The sequence below is a fragment of the Cherax quadricarinatus genome, chromosome 72 (assembly GCF_038502225.1).
Source record: "Cherax quadricarinatus isolate ZL_2023a chromosome 72, ASM3850222v1, whole genome shotgun sequence".
Lineage (NCBI taxonomy): Eukaryota > Metazoa > Arthropoda > Malacostraca > Decapoda > Parastacidae > Cherax > Cherax quadricarinatus.
In genome coordinates this window covers 2,721,258-2,746,257 of record NC_091363.1, presented here as the reverse complement: position 1 = coordinate 2,746,257, position 25,000 = coordinate 2,721,258, and the positions used below count along the sequence as shown (strand labels likewise).

At 43.3% G+C, this 25,000-nt stretch overlaps 1 protein-coding gene across 1 annotated transcript in view; it reads left to right on the top strand.

Moving 5' to 3' along the window:
* Glut1 (Glucose transporter 1) overlaps window positions 1–25,000 on the top strand; it is a gene marked incomplete in the record, with an annotated part of 492,009 nt that overhangs the window by 202,404 nt on the left and 264,605 nt on the right.

The following is a 25,000-nucleotide window of genomic DNA, read 5'->3' as shown; positions in this document are numbered from 1 at the left end:
CTTTTCTCTACCTTATACTATTTTCTCACTTTCCAACCCTGTCTTCTTGTGGTTCCTCATTGTTACTGTTAACAAGTCTTCTTGCTTCTTGTGGTTCCTCATTGTTACTATTAACAAGTCTTCTTGCTTCTTGTGGTTCCTCATTGTTACTGTTAACAAGTCTTCTTGCTTCTTGTGGTTCCTCATTGTTACTGTTAACAAGTCTTCTTGCTTCTTGTGGTTCCTCATTGTTACTATTAACAAGTCTTCTTGCTTCTTGTGGTTCCTCATTGTTACTATTAACAAGTCTTCTTGCTTCTTGTGGTTCCTCATTGTTACTGTTAACAAGTCTTCTTGCTTCTTGTGGTTCCTCATTGTTACTGTTAACAAGTCTTCTTGCTTCTTGTGGTTCCTCATTGTTACTATTAACAAGTCTTCTTGCTTCTTGTGGTTCCTCATTGTTACTATTAACAAGTCTTCTTGCTTCTTGTGGTTCCTCATTGTTACTATTAACAAGTCTTCTTGCTTCTTGTGGTTCCTCATTGTTACTATTAACAAGTCTTCTTGCTTCTTGTGGTTCCTCATTGTTACTATTAACAAGTCTTCTTGCTTCTTGTGGTTCCTCATTGTTACTATTAACAAGTCTTCTTGCTTCTTGTGGTTCCTCATTGTTACTATTAACAAGTCTTCTTGCTTCTTGTGGTTCCTCATTGTTACTATTAACAAGTCTTCTTGCTTCTTGTGGTTCCTCATTGTTACTATTAACAAGTCTTCTTGCTTCTTGTGGTTCCTCATTGTTACTATTAACAAGTCTTCTTGCTTCTTGTGGTTCCTCATTGTTACTGTTAACAAGTCTTCTTGCTTCTTGTGGTTCCTCATTGTTACTGTTAACAAGTCTTCTTGCTTCTTGTGGTTCCTCATTGTTACTATTAACAAGTCTTCTTGCTTCTTGTGGTTCCTCATTGTTACTATTAACAAGTCTTCTTGCTTCTTGTGGTTCCTCATTGTTACTATTAACAAGTCTTCTTGCTTCTTGTGGTTCCTCATTGTTACTATTAACAAGTCTTCTTGCTTCTTGTGGTTCCTCATTGTTACTATTAACAAGTCTTCTTGCTTCTTGTGGTTCCTCATTGTTACTATTAACAAGTCTTCTTGCTTCTTGTGGTTCCTCATTGTTACTATTAACAAGTCTTCTTGCTTCTTGTGGTTCCTCATTGTTACTGTTAACAAGTCTTCTTGCTTCTTGTGGTTCCTCATTGTTACTGTTAACAAGTCTTCTTGCTTCTTGTGGTTCCTCATTGTTACTGTTAACAAGTCTTCTTGCTTCTTGTGGTTCCTCATTGTTACTATTAACAAGTCTTCTTGCTTCTTGTGGTTCCTCATTGTTACTATTAACAAGTCTTCTTGCTTCTTGTGGTTCCTCATTGTTACTGTTAACAAGTCTTCTTGCTTCTTGTGGTTCCTCATTGTTACTATTAACAAGTTTTTATCTCTTTCATGACCTTCTTTTGCCCTTATATATGGCTGTCATGTCTCTTGTATGACCTAGTATATGGCTGTCATGTCTCTTGTATGACCTAGTATATGGCTGTCATGTCTTGTATGACCTTATATGTAGTTATCACGTGTCATCTCTTCCTGTTATCAGTCATCGTTGTTATCTTTCATGATTTTAATCTTTCATCGTTATTCTGTAGCTCGTCTCTGGACCTTGTCTATCTCACCCATGTATTGGTTGGGTATTGACCTTGTCTATCTCACCCATGTATTGGTTGGGTATTGACCTTGTCTATCTCACCCATGTATTGGTTGGGTATTGACCTTGTCTATCTCACCCATGTATTGGTTGGGTATTGACCTTGTCTATCTCACCCATGTATTGGTTGGGTATTGACCTTGTCTATCTCACCCATGTATTGGTTGGGTATTGACCTTGTCTATCTCACCCATGTATTGGTTGGGTATTGACCTTGTCTATCTCACCCATGTATTGGTTGGGTATTGACCTTGTCTATCTCACCCATGTATTGGTTGGGTATTGACCTTGTCTACCTCACCCATGTATTGGTTGGGTATTGACCTTGTCTATCTCACCCATGTATTGGTTGGGTATTGACCTTGTCTATCTCACCCATGTATTGGTTGGGTATTGACCTTGTCTATCTCACCCATGTATTGGTTGGGTATTGACCTTGTCTATCTCACCCATGTATTGGTTGGGTATTGACCTTGTCTATCTCACCCATGTATTGGTTGGGTATTGACCTTGTCTATCTCACCCATGTATTGGTTGGGTATTGACCTTGTCTATCTCACCCATGTATTGGTTGGGTATTGACCTTGTCTATCTCACCCATGTATTGGTTGGGTATTGACCTTGTCTATCTCACCCATGTATTGGTTGGGTATTGACCTTGTCTATCTCACCCATGTATTGGTTTGGTATTGACCTTGTCTATCTCACCCATGTATTGGTTGGGTATTGACCTTGTCTATCTCACCCATGTATTGGTTGGGTATTGACCTTGTCTATCTCACCCATGTATTGGTTGGGTATTGACCTTGTCTATCTCACCCATGTATTGGTTGGGTATTGACCTTGTCTATCTCACCCATGTATTGGTTGGGTATTGACCTTGTCTATCTCACCCATGTATTGGTTGGGTATTGACCTTGTCTATCTCACCCATGTATTGGTTTGGTATTGACCTTGTCTATCTCACCCATGTATTGGTTGGGTATTGACCTTGTCTATCTCACCCATGTATTGGTTGGGTATTGACCTTGTCTATCTCACCCATGTATTGGTTTGGTATTGACCTTGTCTATCTCACCCATGTATTGGTTGGGTATTGACCTTGTCTATCTCACCCATGTATTGGTTGGGTATTGACCTTGTCTATCTCACCCATGTATTGGTTGGGTATTGACCTTGTCTATCTCACCCATGTATTGGTTGGGTATTGACCTTGTCTATCTCACCCATGTATTGGTTGGGTATTGACCTTGTCTATCTCACCCATGTATTGGTTGGGTATTGACCTTGTCTATCTCACCCATGTATTGGTTGGGTATTGACCTTGTCTATCTCACCCATGTATTGGTTGGGTATTGACCTTGTCTATCTCACCCATGTATTGGTTGGGTATTGACCTTGTCTATCTCACCTATGTATTGGTTGGGTATTGACCTTGTCTATCTCACCCATGTATTGGTTGGGTATTGACCTTGTCTATCTCACCCATGTATTGGTTGGGTATTGACCTTGTCTATCTCACCCATGTATTGGTTTGGTATTGACCTTGTCTTTCTCACCCATGTAGTGGTTGGGTATTGACCTTGTCTATCTCACCCATGTATTGGTTTGGTATTGACCTTGTCTATCTCACCCATGTATTGGTTGGGTATTGATCTTGTCTATCTCACCCATGTATTGGTTGGGTATTGACCTTATCTATCTCACCCATGTATTGGTTGGGTATTGACCTTGTCTATCTCACCCATGTATTGGTTGGGTATTGACCTTGTCTACCTCACCCATGTATTGGTTGGGTATTGACCTTGTCTATCTCACCCATGTATTGGTTGGGTATTGACCTTGTCTATCTCACCCATGTATTGGTTGGGTATTGACCTTGTCTATCTCACCCATGTATTGGTTGGGTATTGACCTTGTCTATCTCACCCATGTATTGGTTGCGAGTTAATGGGAGTCACCATTAACGTTAAAATGTTAATGGTGACTCCCAGACACTCTCTCTCTCTCTGTGGTACTTTCAATGTTTTCTTTTCCTTTCCTTCGCTTTGCGTCTCATTCCTTGCATTTGTGGTCACAGTGGTGGCCCATGCTAACCTCCCTATGGTGTATAAATATACCTAGTTGGATGAATCTTATTGTAGCCAGCTGGTACAGTAGTTTACGCACTGGCCTGGAGTTTTACCACTCACTCGACATAGGTTCAAATACCACCCGTTCCCTGGTTTGTTTATATGACATTTATGTTAAATTCCATCATATATCTGTCACTGGTGCTCGACTTGCGACACTCAGCTTGTGGTACTCAGCTTGTTGTGCTCAGCTTGTGGTACTCAGCCTGTGGTACTCAGCTTGTTGTGCTCAGCTTGCTGTACTCAGCTTGTGGTGCTCAGCTTGTGGTACTCAGCTTGTTGTGCTCAGCTTGCTGTACTCAGCTTGTGGTGCTCAGCTTGTGGTACTCAGCTTGCTGTACTCAGCTTGTGGTACTCAGCTTGTGCTCAGCTTGCTGTACTCAGCTTGTGGTACTCAGCCTGTGGTACTCAGCTTGTTGTACTCGGCTTGCGGTACTCAGCTTGTGGTACTCAGCTTGTTGTACTCAGCTTGTTGTACTCAGCTTACGGTACTCAGCTTGTGATACTCAGCCTGTGGTACTCAGCTTGTTGTACTCAGCTTGCGGTACTCAGCTTGTTGTACTCAGCTTGCGGTACTCAGCTTGTTGTACTCAGCTTGTTGTACTCAGCTTGTACTCAGCTTGTGGTACTCAGCTTGTACTCAGCTTGTGATACTCAGCTTGTGATACTCAGCTTGTTGTACTCAGCTTGTTGTACTCGGCTTGCGGTACTCAGCTTGTTGTACTCAGCTTGTGGTACTCAGCCTGTGATACTCAGCTTGTGGTACTCAGCTTGTTGTACTCAGCTTGTTGTACTCAGCTTGTAGTACTCAGCTTGTGGTACTCAGCTTGTGGTACTCAGCTTGTTGTACTCAGCTTGTGGCACTCAGCTTGTTGTACTCAGCTTGTACTCAGCTTGTGGTACTCAGCTTGTGATACTCTGTTGTACTCGGCTTGCGGTAATCAGCTTGTTGTACTCAGCTTGTGGTACTCAGCCTGTGGTACTCAGCTTGTTGTACTCAGCTTGTGGTACTCAGCTTGTACTCAGCTTGTGATACTCTGTTGTACTCGGCTTGCGGTAATCAGCTTGTTGTACTCAGCTTGTGGTACTCAGCCTGTGGTACTCAGCTTGTTGTACTCAGCTTGTGGTACTCAGCTTGTACTCAGCTTGCGGTACTCAGCTTGTGGTACTCAGCTTGCGGTACTCAGCTTGTTGTACTCAGCTTGTACTCAGCTTGCGGTACTCAGCTTGCGGTACTCAGCTTGTGGTACTCAGCTTGTGGTACTCAGCTTGTGGTACTCAGCTTGTTGTACTCAGCTTGTTGTACTCAGCTTGTGGTACTCAGCTTGTGGTACTCAGCTTGTGGTACTCAGCTTGTTGTACTCAGCTTGTTGTACTCAGCTTGTGGTACTCAGCTTGTTGTACTCAGCTTGTACTCAGCTTGTACTCAGCTTGTGGTACTCAGCTTGTTGTACTCAGCTTGCGGTACTCAGCTTGTGGTACTCAGCTTGTTGTACTCAGCTTGTACTCAGCTTGCGGTACTCAGCTTGCGGTACTCAGCTTGCGGTACTCAGCTTGTGGTACTCAGCTTGTGGTACTCAGCTTGTGGTACTCAGCTTGTGGTACTCAGCTTGTTGTACTCAGCTTGTTGTACTCAGCTTGTGGTACTCAGCTTGTTGTACTCAGCTTGTTGTACTCAGCTTGTGGTACTCAGCTTGTGGTACTCAGCTTGTGGTACTCAGCTTGTGGTACTCAGCTTGTGGTACTCAGCTTGTGGTACTCAGCTTGTGGTACTCAGCTTGTGGCACTCAGCTTGTGGTACTCAGCTTGTGGTACTCAGCTTGTGGTACTCAGCTTGTGGTACTCAGCTTGTGGCACTCAGCTTGTCGTACTCAGCTTGTGGCACTCAGCTTGTTGTACTCAGCTTGTTGTACTCAGCTTGTTGTACTCAGCTTGTCGTACTCAGCTTGTTGTACTCAGCTTGTGGTACTCAGCTTGTGGTACTCAGCTTGTCGTACTCAGCTTGTTGTACTCAGCTTGTGGTACTCAGCTTGTGGTACTCAGCTTGTACTCAGCTTGTCGTACTCAGCTTGTGGTACTCAGCTTGTGGTACTCAGCTTGTTGTACTCAGCTTGTTGTACTCAGCTTGTCGTACTCAGCTTGTCGTACTCAGCTTGTGGTACTCAGCTTGTGGTACTCAGCTTGTGGTACTCAGCTTGTGGTACTCAGCTTGTTGTACTCAGCTTGTTGTACTCAGCTTGTGGTACTCAGCTTGTTGTACTCAGCTTGTTGTACTCAGCTTGTGGTACTCAGCTTGTGGTACTCAGCTTGTGGTACTCAGCTTGTGGCACTCAGCTTGTTGTACTCAGCTTGTGGTACTCAGCTTGTGGTACTCAGCTTGTGGTACTCAGCTTGTGGTACTCAGCTTGTGGTACTCAGCTTGTGGCACTCAGCTTGTGGTACTCAGCTTGTGGTACTCAGCTTGTGGCACTCAGCTTGTGGCACTCAGCTTGTCGTACTCAGCTTGTGGCACTCAGCTTGTCGTACTCAGCTTGTGGCACTCAGCTTGTTGTACTCAGCTTGTTGTACTCAGCTTGTTGTACTCAGCTTGTCGTACTCAGCTTGTTGTACTCAGCTTGTGGTACTCAGCTTGTGGTACTCAGCTTGTGGTACTCAGCTTGTTGTACTCAGCTTGTGGTACTCAGCTTGTTGTACTCAGCTTGTACTCAGCTTGTGGTACTCAGCTTGTGGTACTCAGCTTGTTGTACTCAGCTTGTGGTACTCAGCTTGTTGTACTCAGCTTGTTGTACTCAGCTTGTTGTACTCAGCTTGTCGTACTCAGCTTGTTGTACTCAGCTTGTGGTACTCAGCTTGTGGTACTCAGCTTGTCGTACTCAGCTTGTGGTACTCAGCTTGTTGTACTCAGCTTGTCGTACTCAGCTTGTTGTACTCAGCTTGTTGTACTCAGCTTGTTGTACTCAGCTTGTTGTACTCAGCTTGTTGTACTCAGCTTGTGGTACTCAGCTTGTGACACTCAGCTTGTGGTACTCAGCTTGTGGTACTCAGCTTGTGGTACTCAGCTTGTTGTACTCAGCTTGTTGTACTCAGCTTGTACTCAGCTTGTTGTACTCAGCTTGTGGTACTCAGCTTGTCGTACTCAGCTTGTGGTACTCAGCTTGTCGTACTCAGCTTGTGGTACTCAGCTTGTCGTACTCAGCTTGTGGTACTCAGCTTGTCGTACTCAGCTTGTGGTACTCAGCTTGTCGTACTCAGCTTTTGATACTCAGCTTGTAGTACTCAGCTTGTCGTACTCAGCTTGTGGTACTCAGCTTGTCGTACTCAGCTTGTGGTACTCAGCTTGTCGTACTCAGCTTGTTGTACTCAGCTTGTCGTACTCAGCTTGTCGTACTCAGCTTGTTGTACTCAGCTTGTCGTACTCAGCTTGTCGTACTCAGCTTGTTGTACTCAGCTTGTGGTACTCAGCTTGTCGTACTCAGCTTGTCGTACTCAGCTTGTTGTACTCAGCTTGTCGTACTCAGCTTGTCGTACTCAGCTTGTTGTACTCAGCTTGTGGTACTCAGCTTGTCGTACTCAGCTTGTCGTACTCAGCTTGTCGTACTCAGCTTGTTGTACTCAGCTTGTCGTACTCAGCTTGTTGTACTCAGCTTGTCGTACTCAGCTTGTCGTACTCAGCTTGTTGTACTCAGCTTGTGGTACTCAGCTTGTCGTACTCAGCTTGTGGTACTCAGCTTGTGGTACTCAGCTTGTCGTACTCAGCTTGTACTCAGCTTGTCGTACTCAGCTTGTGGTACTCAGCTTGCTGTACTCAGCTTGTCGTACTCAGCTTGTCGTACTCAGCTTGTCGTACTCAGCTTGTTGTACTCAGCTTGTCGTACTCAGCTTGTTGTACTCAGCTTGTCGTACTCAGCTTGTCGTACTCAGCTTGTCGTACTCAGCTTGTCGTACTCAGCTTGTTGTACTCAGCTTGTGGTACTCAGCTTGTGGTACTCAGCTTGTGGTACTCAGCTTGTGGTACTCAGCTTGTGGTACTCAGCTTGTCGTACTCAGCTTGTCGTACTCAGCTTGTTGTACTCAGCTTGTCGTACTCAGCTTGTCGTACTCAGCTTGTTGTACTCAGCTTGTGGTACTCAGCTTGTTGTACTCAGCTTGTCGTACTCAGCTTGTCGTACTCAGCTTGTTGTACTCAGCTTGTTGTACTCAGCTTGTGGTACTCAGCTTGTTGTACTCAGCTTGTGGTACTCAGCTTGTTGTACTCAGCTTGTGGTACTCAGCTTGTGGTACTCAGCTTGTGGTACTCAGCTTGTTGTACTCAGCTTGTCGTACTCAGCTTGTGGTACTCAGCTTGTTGTACTCAGCTTGTGGTACTCAGCTTGTGGTACTCAGCTTGTCGTACTCAGCTTGTGGTACTCAGCTTGTTGTACTCAGCTTGTGGTACTCAGCTTGTCGTACTCAGCTTGTTGTACTCAGCTTGTGGTACTCAGCTTGTCGTACTCAGCTTGTTGTACTCAGCTTGTGGTACTCAGCTTGTCGTACTCAGCTTGTTGTACTCAGCTTGTGGTACTCAGCTTGTTGTACTCAGCTTGTCGTACTCAGCTTGTGACATCTCTTTAAAACATTTTTACTCTTGTATTTATCCACATTTTCCTCTCACAATTTTTTCATCCATTATAACAACGTCTCTCATTATAACTCGTATATTTCCACTGATCTTCCATCTGTAAACTCTATTGCTTTTTTATATTATAGTTATGGATCAGTTCCTCCCTTCCATTTCTCTCTTGACTCTGGTGAAGATTGCTTAAGTAATTTAATGTGTCTGTATTTGCAGAGCACAGTTGTTTGTTTCCCAGTTGTTGGGTGTTTGTTTTACGTAATTAATGGTCTAGGTAATTGTGCGTGTGTTGGTGAAGTTATATTAGGTACTGTCGGGACCCGCTTATACAGCAGGTTTAGGTTCCGGGCTACTGTAGGGCCCCGCTTATACAGCAGGTTTAGGTTCCGGGCTACTGTGTTGCCCCTCTTATACAGCAGGTTTAGGTTCCGGGCTACTGTATTGCCCCGCTTATACAGCTAGTTAGGTTCCGGGCTATTGTAGGGCCCCTCTTATACAGCAGGTTAGGTTCCGGGCTACTGTATTGCCCCGCTTATACAGCTAGTTAGGTTCCGGGCTATTGTAGGGCCCCTCTTATACACCAGGTTAGGTTCCGGGCTACTGTATATCTGGTGGTGTCCTGGTTCCTCTTAGATATTCTTCTCACTCCTTCTATTGCCATCATCATCTTTCTGTGGCCTATCATCGATGTCTTAGTACTCCTTTTATCAACCAGGGGCTCAGTTTGTGATCTTGCTAGAGTAAACACTTGTGGCTTCCCTGCACGTCTCAGTTTGTGATCTTGCTAGAGTAAACACCTGTGGCTTCCCTTCACGTCTCAGTTTGTGATCTTGCTAGAGTAAACACCTGTGGCTTCCCTTCACGTCTCAGTTTGTGATCTTGCTAGAGTAAACACCTGTGGCTTCCCTTCACGTCTCAGTTCGTGATCTTGCTAGAGTAAACACCTGTGGCTTCCCTTCACGTCTCAGTTTGTGATCTTGCTAGAGTAAACACCTGTGGCTTCCCTTCACGTCTCAGTTTGTGATCTTGCTAGAGTAAACACCTGTGGCTTCCCTGCACGTCTTGAGTATATTAAGTTATACACACTCATCTTTTTTTCTATTTTTTCTAGAAAACTTCTAATCCCTGTTTAATTACCTCTCCTGTAGTCTGGTTATCTTTTACCTCTTCATTCAGTCTTGTAGGGCTGTCCTCTCTTCATATCCCTGTAATGTCTTGGAAATCAAATTCTGCATTGTCTAGTGAAGTTAGAATTGTAAAAGTCCCAAAAATCTCATTCTGGGCTGATAAAGTAGGTATATTGAAGTCTTGGTTGGTTACACTTGCTGTCCCTGTTTACCTAACAGTATGTGCCTTGATGCTTCGACTGTCAGCCTGTGTTGGTGTATCATAACCGTGGCCAGACACGGTAATGAACCCTGGCTGCGTAACACTCTCTCGCTAGTAAAAACAGTCAACACAATGTTCTGAGGTTGTGAGAGTAATGTGACGTTACTGTGACCCCACAGTAGTGTGTTCTAAGGTTGTGAGAGTAGTGTGACTTTACTGTGACCACACTAGTGTGTTCTGAGGTTGTGAGAGTAGTGTGACGTTATTGTGACCCCACACTAGTGTGTTCTGAGGTTGAGAGTAGTGTGACGTTACTGTGACCCCACACTAGTGTGTTCTGAGGTTGTGAGAGTAGTGTGACGTTACTGTGACCCCACACTAGTGTGTTCTGAGGTGAGAGTAGTGTGACGTTACTGTGACCCCACAGTAGTGTGTTCTAAGGTTGTGAGAGTAGTGTGACTTTACTGTGACCCCACACTAGTGTGTTCTGAGGTTGAGAGTGTGACGTTACTGTGACCCCACACTAGTGTGTTCTGAGGTTGAGAGTAGTGTGTCGTTACTGTGACCCCACACTAGTGTGTTCTGAGGTTGAGAGTAGTGTGACGTTACTGTGACCCCACACTAGTGTGTTCTGAGGTGAGAGTAGTGTGACGTTACTGTGACCCCACAGTAGTGTGTTCTAAGGTTGTGAGAGTAGTGTGACTTTACTGTGACCCCACACTAGTGTGTTCTGAGGTTGTGAGAGGAGTGTGACGTTACTGTGACCCCACACTAGTGTGTTCTGAGGTTGTGAGAGTAGTGTGACGTTACTGTGACCCCACACTAGTGTGTTCTGAGGTTGTGAGAGTAGTGTAACGTTACTGTGACCCCACACTAGTGTGTTCTGAGGTTGTGAGAGTAGTGTGACGTTACTGTGACCCCACACTAGTGTGTTCTGAGGTGAGAGTAGTGTGGCGTCACTCTGACCCCACAACTGTGTATTCTCCTTGAGAAAACGCTGATAAAACCTGTTAAAACTCCCCTGAGCCTTCGAATGCAGTGACAGAATGTGACATGTTTGACCTTAATGTTGTTAGTGCTGTTATTTGTTAGTGTGTGGGTTTGTGGGTCATGTGTTTGTAGGTGGTAAAGACCTCTCGTAGGTGGTGGACCTCTGAGGTGTACACATGTCACTCTTATACCCTTCCAGTAAGTTTTCTGTGTCTTGTATTATATATACATTGAATATTCTATTATACAAGAATATAGTCGTTGTATACACTTAAATATACTCTTGTATGCATTGAATATGCTTTTGTATACGTATATACTCGTGTACAATGAATATATTGTTGTATGCGCTGAATATACGCATATACAATGAATATACACTTGTAAATATGCTCTTGTATACGTTAAATATATCCATATACAATGAATATTCTCTTGTATACGCTGAATATACTCTTGTATGTATTGTATATGCTCATATATTCACGAATATGTTCCTGTATATATCAAATATCCTCTTATATTTATGAATATACCTGTGTATGACTGAACAGTAATTATTATCCACAAATATACTCTCATACATGAATATGCTCTTCCATCCATGAATATTATTTTGTATACACTGAATATACTCTTGTATTCACTAATATACTCTAGTATACATTTTGTATACAAGAGTATATTTTACAGTACACAGTGATGTGTGAAAGTGTGTCAGGATCTCTCTCTGTTCTCCGTGTTTATCATTCATCTGTTTATTCATCCCCATCTCTGTTTTTGTCGAGGCTTTTCCTCAGAGCCTGCAGACTTAGCTTATTAAGTCGTGTTGGTTACAGACATGTGAATCGGAAGACATAATTTATAGAATAAGCTCTTGTTGGCACAACGTTTCGCTCTCTGCAGAGCTTTATCAGTGAAGCTCTACACAGAGCTTATGTACATTTTGTCGTCAGTGTAGATGATGTTTTGTTGCAGTGAGTCGGGGAGACAGTGTGGGTCAGTGTTAACACGGTAGTTGAGGTTGAGCATTAAGCTAGTGTTAACAAGGTAGTTGAGGTTGCTCATTAAGTCAGTGTTAACACGGTAGTTGAGGTTGATCATTAAGTCAGTGTTAACACGGTAGTTGAGGTTGATCATTAAGCTAGTGTTAACAAAGTAGTTGAGGTTGCTCATTAAGTCAGTGTTAACACGGTAGTTGAGGTTGATCATTAAGTCAGTGTTAACACGGTAGTTGAGGTTGATCATTAAGCTAGTGTTAACAAGGTAGTTGAGGTTGATCATTAAGCTAGTGTTAACAAGGTAGTTGAGGTTGAGCATTAAGTCAGTGTTAACAAGGTAGTTGAGGTTGATCATTAAGTCAGTGTTAACAAGGTAGTTGAGGTTGATCATTAAGTCAGTGTTAAGGTAGTTGAGGTTGAGCATTAAGTCAGTGTTAACAAGGTAGTTGAGGTTGATCATTAAGTCAGTGTTAACAAGGTAGTTGAGGTTGATCATTAAGTCAGTGTTAACAAGGTAGTTGAGGTTGAGCATTAAGTCAGTGTTAACAAGGTAGTTGAGGTTGATCATTAAGTCAGTGTTAACACGGTAGTTGAGGTTGATCATTAAGTCAGTGTTAACAAGGTAGTTGAGGTTGATCATTAAGTCAGTGTTAACAAGGTAGTTGAGGTTGAGCATTAAGTCAGTGTTAACAAGGTAGTTGAGGTTGAGCATTAAGCTAGTGTTAACAAGGTAGTTGAGGTTGATCATTAAGTCAGTGTTAACAAGGTAGTTGAGGTTGAGCATTAAGCTAGTGTTAACAAGGTAGTTGAGGTTGATCATTAAGTCAGTGTTAACAAGGTAGTTGAGGTTGAGCTTAAGTCAGTGTTACAAGGTAGTTGAGGTGATCAGTTCAACAAGGTGTTGAGGTTGATCATTAAGTCAGTGTTAACAAGCTGTTCAGTTCACAGTGTTAACAAGGTAGTTGAGGTTTACAACTCTCAGCTGATCAGTTCACACCTGTGTTTACATCTCTCAGCTGATCAGTTCACACCTGTGTTTACATCTCTCAGCTGATCAGTTCACACCTGTGATTACATCTATCAGCTGATCAACTGTGTTTATGTCAGTCAGCTGATCGACTTGTAATTCAGAGTCTGAACATGTTGGTGTAGTGTTAGTGATCTGAAGTTATTTAAACTATCTCGTCCTCCTGGGTTCATAATGAATGCTGGTATTTCTCATAGTTGTAGCATGCACCGCCTCTTGGACTCCATTCCACTTATCTACCACTCATTCTGACCATCTACCACTCCACCCATCTATCAGTCATTCCACACATCTACCATCATTCCACACACACACACACACCAGTCATTCCACACATCTACCAATCATTCCACACATCTACCAATCATTCCACCAATATACCAATCATTCCACACATCTACCAATCATTCCACACACCCACCCATCTACCAATTGTTCCATCTACCACTCACTCCACACACCAGTCATTGCACACATCTACCCATCATTGCACACATGTACCCATTATTGCACACATCTACCCATTATTGCACACATCTACCCATTATTGCACACATCTACCCATTGCACACATCTACCCATCATTGCACACATCTACCCATCATTCCACACTACCCATCATTGCACACATCTACCCATCATTGCACACATCTACCCATCATTGCACACATCTACCCATCATTGCACACATCTGCCCATCATTGCACATATCTACCCATCATTCCACACTACCCATCATTGCACATATCTACCCATCATTGCACATATCTACCCATCATTGCACACATCTACCCATCATTGCACACATCTACCCATCATTGCACACATCTACCCATCATTGCACACATCTACCCATCATTGCACACATCTACCCATCATTGCACATATCTACCCATCATTGCACACATCTACCCATCATTGCACACATCTACCCATCATTGCACACATCTACCCATCATTGCACATATCTACCCATCATTGCACACATCTACCCATCATTGCACACATCTACCCATCATTGCACATATCTACCATCATTGCACACATCTACCATCATTGCACACATCTACCCATCATTGCACACATCTACCATCATTGCACACATCTACCCATCATTGCACACATCTACCCATCATTGCACACATCTACCATCATTGCACACATCTACCATAATTGCACACATCTACCACACATCTACAATCATTGCACATATCTACCATCATTGCACACATCTACCATCATTGCACACATCTACCCATCATTGCACACATCTACCATCATTGCACACATCTACCATCATTGCACACATCTACCCATCATTGCACACATCTACCCATCATTGCACACATCTACCCATCATTGCACATATCTACCCATCATTGCACACATCTACCATCATTGCACACTACCATCATTGCACACATCTACCATCATTGTACACATCTACCCATCATTGCACACATCTACCATCATTGCACACATCTACAATCATTGCACACATCTACCATCATTGCACACATCTACCATCATTGCACACATCTACCATCATTGCACACATCTACCCATCATTGCACATATCTACCCATCATTGCACACATCTACCATCATTGCACACATCTACCATCATTGCACACATCTACCATCATTGCACATATCTACCATCATTGCACACATCTATCATCATTGCACACATCTACCATCATTGCACACATCTACCATCATTGCACACATCTACCCATCATTGCACACATCTACCATCATTGCACACATCTACCATCATTGCACACATCTACCATCATTGCACACATCTACCATCATTGCACACATCTACCCATCATTGCACACATCTACCATCATTGCACACATCTACCATCATTGCACACATCTACCATCATTGCACACATCTACCATCATTGCACACATCTACCATCATTGCACACATCTACCATCATTGCACACATCTACCATCATTGCACACTACCATCATTGCACACATCTACCATCATTGTACACATCTACCCATCATTGCACACATCTACCATCATTGCACACATCTACCATCATTGCACACATCTACCATCATTGCACACATCTACCATCATTGCACACATCTACCATCATTGCGCACATCTACCATCATTGCACACATCTACCATCATTGCACACTACCATCATTGCACACGTCTACCCATCATTGCACACTACCATCATTGCACACATCTACCATCATTGCACACATCTACCATCATTGCACACTACCATCATTGCACCCGTCTACCCATCATTGCACACTACCATCATTGCACACATCTACCATCATTGCACACATCTACCATCATTGCACACATCTACCATCATTGCGCACATCTACCATCATTGCACACATCTACCATCATTGCACACGTCTACCCATCATTGCACACTACCACCATTGCACACTACCATCATTGCACACTACCATCATTGCACACTACCATCATTGCGCACATCTACCATCCTTGCACACATCTACCATCATTGCACACTACCATCATTGCACACGTCTACCCATCATTGCACACGTCTACCCATCATTGCACACTACCATCATTGCACACATCTACCATCATTGCACACATCTACCATCATTGCACACATCTACCATCATTGCACACATCTACCATCATTGCACACATCTACCCATCATTGCACACATCTACCATCATTGCACACATCTACCATCATTGCACACATCTACCATCATTGCACACATCTACCCATCATTGTACACATCTACCATCATTGCACACATCTACCATCATTGCACACATCTACCATCATTGCACACATCTACCATCATTGCACACATCTACCATCATTGCACACATCTACCATCATTGCACACATCTACCATCATTGCACACTACCATCATTGCACACTACCATCATTGCACACTACCATCATTGCACACTACCATCATTGCACACTACCATCATTGCACACATCTACCATCATTGCACACATCTACCATCATTGCGCACTACCATCATTGCACACATCTACCATCATTGCACACATCTACCCATCATTGCACACTACCATCATTGCACACATCTACCATCATTGCGCACATCTACCATCATTGCACACATCTACCATCATTGCACACGTCTACCCATCATTGCACACTACCATCATTGCACACTACCATCATTGCACACTACCATCATTGCACACTACCATCATTGCACACTACCATCATTGCGCACATCTACCATCATTGCACACATCTACCATCATTGCACACTACCATCATTGCACACGTCTACCCATCATTGCACACGTCTACCCATCATTGCACACTACCATCATTGCACACATCTACCATCATTGCACACATCTACCATCATTGCACACATCTACCATCATTGCACACATCTACCATCATTGCACACATCTACCATCATTGCACACATCTACCCATCATTGCACACATCTACCATCATTGCACACATCTACCATCATTGCACACATCTACCATCATTGCACACATCTACCCATCATTGTACACATCTACCATCATTGCACACATCTACCATCATTGCACACATCTACCATCATTGCACACATCTACCATCATTGCACACTACCATCATTGCACACATCTACCATCATTGCACACATCTACCATCATTGCACACTACCATCATTGCACACTACCATCATTGCACACTACCATCATTGCACACTACCATCATTGCACACTACCATCATTGCACACTACCATCATTGCACACATCTACCATCATTGCACACATCTACCATCATTGCGCACTACCATCATTGCACACATCTACCATCATTGCACACATCTACCCATCATTGCACACTACCATCATTGCACACATCTACCATTGCACACATCTACCCATCATTGCACACATCTACCATCATTGCACACATCTACCCATCATTGCACACATCTACCATCATTGCACACATCTACCCATCATTGCACACATCTACCATCATTGCACACATCTACCATCATTGCACACATCTACCCATCATTGCACACATCTACCATCATTGCACACATCTACCATCATTGTACACATCTACCATCATTGCACACATCTACCATCATTGCACACATCTACCATCATTGCACACATCTACCATCATTGCACACTACCATCATTGCACACATCTACCATCATTGCACACTACCATCATTGCACACATCTACCATCATTGCACACATCTACCATCATTGCACACATCTACCCATCATTGCACACATCTACCATCATTGCACACATCTACCATCATTGCACACATCTACCATCATTGCACACATCTACCATCATTGTACACATCTACCATCATTGTACACATCTACCATCATTGCACACATCTACCATCATTGCACACTACCATCATTGCACACTACCATCATTGCACACTACCATCATTGCACACATCTACCATCATTGCACACATCTACCATCATTGCACACATCTACCATCATTGCACACATCTACCATCATTGCACACATCTACCATCATTGCACACATCTACCATCATTGCACACATCTACCCATCATTGCACACATCATTGCACACATCATTGCACATCATGCACACATCTACCATCATTGCACACATCTACCATCATTGCACACATCTACCATCATTGCACACATCTACCATCATTGCACACTACCATCATTGCACACATCTACCATCATTGCACACATCTACCATCATTGCACACACTACCATCATTGCACACATCTACCATCATTGCACACATCTACCATCATTGCACACATCTACCATCATTGCACACATCTACCATCATTGCACACATCTACCATCATTGCACACATCTACCATCATTGCACATCTACCATCATTGCACACATCTACCCATCATTGCACACATCTACCATCATTGCACACATCTACCCATCATTGCACACATCTACCATCATTGCACACATCTACCATCATTGCACACATCTACCATCATTGCACACATCTACCATCATTGCACACATCTACCATCATTGCACACATCTACCATCATTGCACACATCTACCATCATTGCACACATCTACCATCATTGCACACATCTACCATCATTGCACACATCTACCATCATTGCACACACCATCATCATACACATCTACCCATCATTGCACACATCTACCATCATTGCACACATCTACCATCATTGCACACATCTACCATCATTGCACACATCTACCATCATTGCACACATCTACCATCTTGCACACATCTATCATTGCACACATCTACCATCATTGCACACATCTACCATCATTGCACACATCTACCATCATTGCACACATCTACCATCTACCCATCATTGCACACATCTACCATCATTGCACACATCTGCCATCATTGTACACATCTACCATCATTGTACACATCTACCATCATTGCACACATCTACCATCATTGCACACATCTACCATCATTGCACACATCTACCATCATTGCACACATCTACCATCATTGCACACATCTACCATCATTGCACACATCTACCATCATTGCACACATCTACCATCATTGCACACATCTACCATCATTGCACACATCTACCATCATTGCACACATCTACCATCATTGCACACATCTACCATCATTGCACACATCTACCATCATTGCACACTACCCATCATTGCACACATCTACCATCATTGCACACATCATTGCACCCATCATTGCACACATCTACCATCATTGCACACATCTACCATCATTGCACACATCTACCATCATTGCACACATCTACCATCATTGCACACATCTACCATCATTGCACACATCTACCCATCATTGCACACATCTACCATCATTGCACACATCTACCATCATTGCACACATCTACCATCATTGCACACATCTACCATCATTGCACACATCTACCATCATTGCACACATCTACCATCATTGCACACATCTACCATCATTGCACACATCTACCATCATTGCACACATCTACCATCATTGCACACATCTACCATCATTGCACACATCTACCCATCATTGCACACTACCATCATTGCACACATCTACCATCATTGCACACATCTACCATTGCACACATCTACCATCATTGCACACATTACCATCATTGCACACATCTACCATCATTGCACACATCTACCATCATTGTACACATCTACCCATCATTGCACTTTGCACACATCTACCATCATTGCACACATCTACCATCATTGCACACATCTACCATCATTGCACACATCTACCATCATTGTACACATCTACCCATCATTGCACACATCTACCATCATTGCACACATCTACCATCATTGCACACATCTACCATCATTGCACACATCTACCATCATTGCACACTACCATCATTGCACACATCTACCATCATTGCACACATCTACCCATCATTGCGCACATCTACCATCATTGCACACATCTACCATCATTGTACACATCTACCATCATTGTACACATCTACCATCATTGCACACATCATTGCACACATCTACCATCATTGCACACATCTACCATCATTGCACACATCTACCATCATTGAACACATCTACCATCATTGCACACATCATTGCACACATCTACCATCATTGCACACATCTACCATCATTGCACACATCTACCATCATTGCACACATCTACCATCATTGCACACATCTACCATCATTGCACACATCTACCATCATTGCACACATCTACCATCATTGCACACATCTACCATCATTGCACACATCTACCATCATTGCACACATCTACCATCATTGCACACATCTACCATCATTGCACACATCTACCATCATTGCACACATCTACCATCATTGCACACATCTACCATCATTGCACATCTACCATCATTGCACACATCACCATCATTGTACACACATCATTGCACACATCTACCATCATTGCACACATCTACCATCATTGCACACATCTACCATCATTGCACACATCTACCATCATTGCACACACATCATTGCACACATCTACCATCATTGCACACATCTACCATCATTGCACACATCTACCATCATTGCACACATCTACCATCATTGCACACATCTACCATCATTGCACACATCTACCATCAGTGCACATCTACCATCATTGCACACACCATCATTGCACACATCTACCATCATTGCACACATCTACCATCATTGCACACATCTACCATCATTGCACACATCTACCATCATTGCACACATCTACCATCATTGCACACATCTACCATCATTGCACACATCTACCATCATTGCACACATCTACCATCATTGCACACACCATCTACCATCATTGCACACTACCATCATTGCACACATCTACCATCATTGCACACATCTACCATCATTGCACACATCTACCATCATTGCACACATCTACCATCATTGCACACATCTACCATCATTGCACACATCTACCATCATTGCACACATCTACCATCATTGCACACATCTACCCATCATTGCACACATCTACCCATCATTGCACACATCTACCATCATTGCACACATCTACCATCATTGCACACATCTACCATCATTGCACACATCTACCATCATTGCACACATCTACCATCATTGCACACATCTACCATCATTGCACACATCTACCATCATTGCACACATCTACCATCATTGTACACTACCCATCATTGCACACATCTACCATCATTGCACACATCTACCATCATTGCACACATCTACCATCATTGCACACATCTACCATCATTGCACACATCTACCATCATTGCACACATCTACCATCATTGCACACATCTACCCATCATTGCACACATCTACCATCATTGCACACATCTACCATCATTGTACACATCTACCATCATTGCACACATCTACCATCATTGTACACTACCCATCATTGCACACATCTACCATCATTGCACACATCTACCATCATTGCACACATCTACCATCATTGCACACATCTACCATCATTGCACACATCTACCATCATTGTACACTACCCATCATTGCACACATCTACCATCATTGCACACATCTACCATCATTGCACACATCTACCATCATTGCACACATCTACCATCATTGCACACATCTACCATCATTGCACACATCTACCATCATTGTACACATCTACCATCATTGCACACTACCATCATTGCACACATCTACCATCATTGCACACATCTACCATCATTGCACACATCTACCATCATTGCACACATCTACCATCATTGCACACATCTACCATCATTGCACACATCTACCATCATTGCACACATCTACCATCATTGCACACATCTACCATCATTGTACACATCTACCATCATTGTACACTACCCATCATTGTACACATCTACCATCATTGCACACATCTACCATCATTGCACACATCTACCATCATTGCACACATCTACCATCATTGCACACATCTACCATCATTGCACACATCTACCATCATTGCACACATCTACCATCATTGTACACATCTACCATCATTGCACACATCTACCCATCATTGCACACATCTACCCATCATTGCACACATCTACCATCATTGCACACATCTACCATCATTGCACACATCTACCATCATTGCACACATCTACCATCATTGCACACATCTACCATCATTGCACACATCTACCATCATTGCACACATCTACCATCATTGCACACATCTACTCATATATTTTTTCTGTCCATTTTTCCCAGTTTGGAAATGTGTGTGTGTGTGTGTGTGTGTGTGTGTGTGTGTGTGTGTGTGTGCAACATGTGTGGACTTGCGGGACTCACACCAGTGTCTACACTAGAGTACCTGATGAACTCTATTGTGTGTCCATCAAGTACTCTAGTGTGAGTCCATCAAGTACTGTAGTGTGAATACCTGATGGACTCACACTACAGTACCTGATGGACTTACTCCAGAGTACCTGATGGACTTACTCCAGAGTACCTGATGGACTTACTGCAGAGTACCTGATGGACTTACTGCAGAGTACCTGATGGACTTACTGCAGAGTACCTGATGGACTTACTCCAGAGTACCTGATGGACTTACTCCAGAGTACCTGATGGACTTACTCCAGAGTACCTGATGGACTTACTCCAGAGTACCTGATGGACTTACTCCAGAGTACCTGATGGACTTACTCCAGAGTACCTGATGGACTTACTCCAGAGTACCTGAGGGACTAACGCCAGAGTATCTAAGGGACTAACACCAGAGTACCTGATGTATAACCAGAGTACGTTATGTACTCGCACTAGAGTACGTTATGTACTCGCACTAGAGTACGTTATGTACTCGCACTAGAGTACGTTATGTACTCGCACTAGAGTACGTTATGTACTCGCACTAGAGTACGTTATGTACTCGCACTAGAGTACGTTATGTACTCGTACTAGAGTACGTTATGTACTCGCACTAGAGTACGTTATGTACTCGCACTAGAGTACGTGATGTACTCGCACTAGAGTACGTGATGTACTCGCACTAGAGTACGTGATGTACTCGCACTAGAGTACGTGACGTACTCGCACCAGAGTGCGTGATGTACTCACACCAGAGTGCGTGATGTACTCACACCAGAGTACGTGATGTACTCGCACTAGAGTACGTGACGTACTCACACCAGAGTACGTGATGTACTCACACCAGAGCATGTGATGTGCTCACACCAGAGTATGTAATGTACTCACGCTAGAGTACATGATGTACTCATACCATAGGATGTGATGGTAGAGTACGTGATGTACTCAAACCAGAGTACGTGATGTACTCACAACAGAGTACGTGATGTACTCACAACAGAGTACCTGATGTACTCAAACCAGAGTACATGATGTACTCACACCAAAGTACATGATGTACTCACACCAGAGTACATGATGTACTCACACCAGAGTACATGATGTACTCACACCAGAGTACATGATGTACTCACACCAGAGTACATGATGTACTCACACCAGAGTACATGATGTACTCACACCAGAGTACATGATGTACTCACACCAGAGTACATGATGTACTCACACCAGAGTACATGATGTACTCACACCAGAGTACATGATGTACTCACACCAGAGTACATGATGTACTCACACCAGAGTACATGATGTACTCACACCAGAGTACATGATGTACTCACACCAGAGTACATGATGTACTCACACCAGAGTACATGATGTACTCACACCAGAGTACATGATGTACTCACACCAGAGTACATGATGTACTCACACCAGAGTACATGATGTACTCACACCAGAGTACATGTACTCACACCAGAGTACATGTACTCACACCAGAGTACATGTACTCACACCAGAGTACATGTACTCACACCAGAGTACATGTACTCACACCAGAGTACATGTACTCACACCAGAGTACATGTACTCACACCAGAGTACATGTACTCACACCAGAGTACATGTACTCACACCAGAGTACATGTACTCACACCAGAGTACATGTACTCACACCAGAGTACATGTACTCACACCAGAGTACATGTACTCACACCAGAGTACATGTACTCACACCAGAGTACATGATGTACTCACACCAGAGTACATGATGTACTCACACCAGAGTACATGATGTACTCACACCAGAGTACATGTACTCACACCAGAGTACATGATGTACTCACACCAGAGTACATGATGTACTCACACCAGAGTACATGATGTACTCACACCAGAGTACATGATGTACTCACACCAGAGTACATGATGTACTCACACCAGAGTACATGATGTACTCACACTAGAGTACGTGATGTACTCACACTAGAGTACGTGATGTACTCACACTAGAGTACGTGATGTACTCACAACAGGGTACATGATGTACTCACACCAGAGTAGATGATGTACTCACACCAGAGTACATTATGTACTCACACCAGAGACATGCACTCATACTAGAGTACGTGATGTACTCACACTAGAGTACGTGATGTACTAACAGAGTACGTGATGTACTCACACTAGAGTACATGATGTACTCACACTAGAGTACATGATGCAGTCACACTAGAGTACGTGATGTACTCACACTAGAGTACGTGATGTACTCACACCAGAGTACGTGATGTACTCACACCAGAGTACGTGATGCACTCACACTAGAGTACATGATGTACTCACGCTAGAGTACGTGATGTACTCACACCAGAGTACGTGATGTACTCACACTAGAGTACATGATGTACTCACACCAGAGTACGTGATGTACTCACACCAGAGTACGTGATGCACTCACACTAGAGTACGTGATGTACTCACACTAGAGTACGTGATGTACTCACACCAGAGTACGTGATGTACTCACACCAGAGTACGTGATGTACTCACACTAGAGTACATGATGTACTCACACTAGAGTACATGATGTACTCACACTAGAGTACGTGATGTACTCACACCAGAGTACGTGATGTACTCACACCAGAGTACATGATGTACTCACACCAGAGTACGTGATGCACTCACACTAGAGTAGATGATGTACTCACGCTAGAGTACGTGATGTACTCACACTAGAGTACATGATGTACTCACACCAGAGTACGTGATGTACTCACACTAGAGTAGATGATGTACTCACGCTAGAGTACGTGATGTACTCACACTAGAGTACATGATGTACTCACACTAGAGTACATGATGTACTCACACTAGAGTACGTGATGTACTCACACTAGAGTACGTGATGTACTCACACTAGAGTACATGATGTACTCACACCAGAGTACATGATGTACTCACACTAGAGTACATGATGTACTCACACTAGAGTACATGATGTACTCACACCAGAGTACATGATGTACTCACACTAGAGTACGTGATGTACTCACACCAGAGTACGTGATGTACTCACACTAGAGTACGTGATGTACTCACACTAGAGTACATGATGTACTCACACTAGAGTACATGATGTACTCACACCAGAGTACGTGATGTACTCACACTAGAGTACGTGATGTACTCACACCAGAGTACGTGATGTACTCACACTAGAGTACGTGATGTACTCACACTAGAGTACGTGATGTACTCACACCAGAGTACGTGATGTACTCACACCAGAGTACGTGATGTACTCACACCAGAGTACGT